We start from the raw sequence: 4,472 nt of genomic DNA on the forward strand, positions 1-4,472 counted from the left end.
TATTCAACAGTTATTTAACCCATTTGAAGACGATGGTAACCATGGTATTAATTTGTTTGTAGCCCTTCTTACTTTTCTTTTAAGACAGTTAAATGACACAAATTAAATCAAATAGACCCTTCCCCTTATTGCAATGCATCCTGGGTCCTGTATGCAGGAAGCAAGAAAATACATTGGGAAAATCAAATTACATCTTGCGAAAAATCTTTACCTCTTTCAACTCAACCTGACCCCAAGACTCATGCACGGGGTCCGGGTCTAGTTTTGAAGTGTTGCAGAGGCAAGAAATCGCTGCAGAGGCAAGAAATCTCTGCAGAATTTGGATTTGGCGTGGCTGAGGGAGGACGCCCTTCCCCGGGCACCGGGTCTTGTAGCTCCACCGGAGCTCGCTACGAGAGGGTCCGCAGCAGAGGAGGACCCCGCGTGTTCCTCCTTTGCCGCCGACCCGCTCGTAGTGAGCACCGGTGGAGCCCCGTAAGACCCGCTTCCCGGGGAAGGGCGTCCTCCCTCGGCCGTGCCAAATGCAAATTCTGCAGCGATTTCTTGCCTCTGCAACACTTCAAAACTAGACCCGGACCCCGTGCATGAGTCAGGTTGAGTTGAAACAGGTCGATTTTTTTGCAAAATGTAATTTGATTTTCCATAATTTGTCGTCAAGTTCCAATAGAACCCAATGTATTTTCTTGCTTCCTGCATACAAGAACCCGGATGCATTGCGATATGGGGATATGGGGATATTAGATGCAAAAAAACAATACATCTTGTAACAGATCATTGCTACATTTTAGCAACTCTAAATGAACATATTGAACATATTGAATTAAAGCTTGAACCAAACTGCCTATTTGAATAAAGGCTTTTCCTTACGGCATACCAAATCCTTGTGTGTTGGCTATAGCAAAATCCATGTTGGTCTTGAAAACTTCGTAGACACTGTGCAGTGGAAGGTGCAAACAATTTATACAGGTATTGGCCAGCGGGAAACGTGGAGCTGAGGCACCTTCTGCATCTTGTAAGTAGTCCCGCCAGAAGGCAATGGCTCTATTCTCTGCCAACCGCCTGTTGCTCCCAGACTCTGAGAACCAAATCTGAAAGAGGTCATCCAGGATGTCTGCTGTGAGTTTTCTTGTCTTGTGGCAGAGTAAGGGACAGAAGGCATCTGGATGCTGCTGGATTTGTTCCAGAACACCAAGACTTTTCATTCCTTCACGAAACCTATACATAAATAAATTAATACGATTACAGCAACATACTTCTTTGTGATGGCTGAGTCTCAGTATATTTTCTATAATCTGGCATAGATAATTCACTACTATAGTGAAAGATGAAGAGCAAGAAACTGATTTAAAAGTAACCTTTCTAATGGTCCTCGGACTTTAAAATGCTTGTCATTTACAGTCTTCATTGGTCGAAGACATCCACAGTTAGTCAGGTAGTCCAAAAGAGGCTCTATAGCACTGGTCAACTCCTCGATAGTTGCGGATTCCAAAATCTGAAATTTTGAAGATAGAATAAAAATGTATTAACATTACAAATCTTTCCAGCACAACATTCACCTTCTAAAAATAAAATGTCAAATTTGACTGGTGGTCTTGTGAGGTACATCATTGTATATTGGCCGGTGCAAATCGGACTTCTACAAGTGAAATGTTGTAGGGCTGCCCCCTGAAAGTCGACGTGTCGAATGATCAGTCGGGGACCCGTCCGTCGACTGAGATTCTTCAAGTTGAGCAGTCGTTTTTAAACTGCAGTAGATAGTTTTTGCATAGTCCAGCAGCTGTAATATCAAGCTTATCCCCCCCCCCGTCATTTCACCATGCGAGCAGATCGGTAGGTTTCCTAATAGTGTAATCATTTTATTACATTATAGAGTGAGTCAATAATTTATGGATTAACATGGTAATTGCTTCACTGTAGAGTGTTGTAACGCTGATTGAAATGGACTGTATGGATATTGACCAGCTGCTATGAATTGAGCCTTTTATGTGAGTTTTATGTATTATGTGCATGTTTATTCCGTGTGAAACTGCTTTTTGTGAGATTGTCTTGCTGCCTTTTTGACAGGACTCCCTGGAAGAAGAGATATTGTATCTCAATGGGACCTTCCTGGATAAATAAAGAATAAATTTTAAAAAACAATAAAGTCACTTTTGATGTAATTCAAGGCTCTAAATGTATGCTTAAAAATAAAGTGTATTTTATTTATACATGTACACATGCTCATGTTGTTACAATATGAGTTTCTATTACATTATGTGTCGTTGTTACATGATCAGCTCTTATAAGTCCTAAAATGATACATACCTTTTTGATTTTTTGACGCAACTCAATGTCAGCAACATCATCCAGAGTAGGTTTTGCAGACTCTGGGCTTCCAGACAGACAAGAAAAAAGGGTTGGTGACAAAAAACCAGGAGCTGGTCCTCCATGAACAAGACTGACCGCAATGGCTCTTCCAGCAACAAAGTATCTGTCGTCCCTTAGCGCTGAAAAACATCACAGAAATGACAAAAAACAAAGTAATACATATAGTTAGTATTTAAAGTACCCGAAGTGCATGCTACAGTACAAATGAACATGTGAACATCAAAAATCATAATTATAAATTAAAACATGTAATTCTGATTTAAGGGATTTTAGACGGGGGCAATCTCTGCTTGTGCGCCTGCACCTCGCCTCCCCGCCCCGCCCCCATGTGAAGGAAACGCCAGCGGCGCGGCAAACTGAAATGGGCCTTTTAGACTGGGCGCCATGCCCGCCCACTAGTCATTCATTTTCAATGCATGCTTCTTTCTGCGCAGTGATATGGTTGGCGGGTGTAGTTCGGTAGAAAGAAAATAGTTCCTACATGAAACTGCTCACAACAAAGTCTGTGGATTATCTTGCGTAACCGGGGCCCTATTCTATAAAACGAGCTTACCATAAAGTAAAGCAAGTTCAACATTGTTCAAGCTCAGTTACTATGACAACTTATGCTGGGAAACGAGTTCCTTTAACACTGACCCGACTGGAAAGCGATGATTTTACCACCGACTTTCTGGCGTGCGGCCGTATTATTTTACTTTAGTAACCCATATCAGTCAAAAAAGTTAAGTGGTAGCCTACTAGTGAGAATAGCCTGTAGCCTGATGTAGCCTGTCAGTGTAGCCATCGCGAGCACCTCAACACAACTAGAACTTTCCTCCACATTTACCAGTACATCTATAGATGTACCGACAGGATGGGACATGTATAGATGTACCGGTACATCTATAACATATTTATTATGTTTGAGAGAAGGCAGACATCTCTACGGCCGATATCTCCAAAACTGGGCAACTCGCACCAACACTATTTAGATAGATGAACAGCACTACAGGTATGAGGAAGCATATGTCCCTTTAATAACATTTTTTAAATGTTCTGTCAATTGTGACTATGACTTTAAATGCATTTACCTTGTGAATCAAGTGCCAAATTCAGTCTCTCTTCTGCACCTTCAAACATAGATGATTCTTTGAGAACTTGCATCAGTAGTATGAGGAACTCCCTCCTTGGGCCTCCCAAATCTATGGCCTCTTCAGTTTTCCCAGAATCATCAGAAAACTTGACGCTAATTCTGTAACTAGGGTTGTAAGATGATCTTTTGGTCATGAGCCTCTTATGGCCCCATCCAGAACAGCAGACCAATTGATGTTGAACTTGCTGGTTGCATTGCTATTTATTTGGGCTGCCAAATCGTTCAGTAGTCTTGCCACTGGCACATCCTCTGTGCATCGAGCTCCACTGTAAAATGAAATATAGCTCAAGAATTTCAGTGGATGATTAAACAAAGTCTCCATTCTTGATTCTTAGATACATCACCATATTTGTGACATAAAATTAACACAAAATGGAAACTATAGTTATATAAACTAAACACACATATTTGTTAGTGAGTACCAAGTCCACCATAAATCATACGTATTTTTCAAATCTCACAGTACTGATCAATATTAAATGTTACACACTCCATTTAACACTGATTTCAACTCACATTTGATCATCAAGACTGGCTTGTATGGCTTCACTGAATTCTTGATCAGACTCCTCTGACTCCGTCATCGCAGTCATAACTGCCAGGTATGTGTTGCAGTCCGCTTCATGACTTTGTGATGGCCCAGGAGATGCAGTGCTGTGGTTTGGGACCACGGTATCTGTGGTGACTATTGCGACTCAAAGTCACCTTGTGATTGCTAGACTGGGTGAATCTAGTTTAGACGTGTGATACTCACATCCAGACGACTTCTAGTTTGCTAGATTGTTTATTCCAATAAACATATTTTAACAATAATAAGCGTGTGTATAGCTACACGGTCAAAAACTGTGTGCCCATCCCAGTCCAATCACCTCCACCTGTCCTGGTGAGCTCACCTATTATGCACTCACCCAGACACCACCCAGTGTTCAAAGAGAATATTGCAAATAAACAATTCCATACATACATAATGGCT

At 41.4% G+C, this 4,472-nt stretch overlaps 1 pseudogene; it reads right to left on the reverse strand.

Annotated features, from left to right (window-relative positions):
* Window positions 1-258: 258 nt before the first annotated feature.
* On the reverse strand, window positions 259-4,083 carry LOC133125082 (G2/M phase-specific E3 ubiquitin-protein ligase-like; annotated as a pseudogene).
* Between the last annotated feature and the right edge of the window lie 389 nt (window positions 4,084-4,472).

The sequence above is a fragment of the Conger conger genome, chromosome 1 (assembly GCF_963514075.1).
Source record: "Conger conger chromosome 1, fConCon1.1, whole genome shotgun sequence".
Taxonomy (NCBI): domain Eukaryota; kingdom Metazoa; phylum Chordata; class Actinopteri; order Anguilliformes; family Congridae; genus Conger; species Conger conger.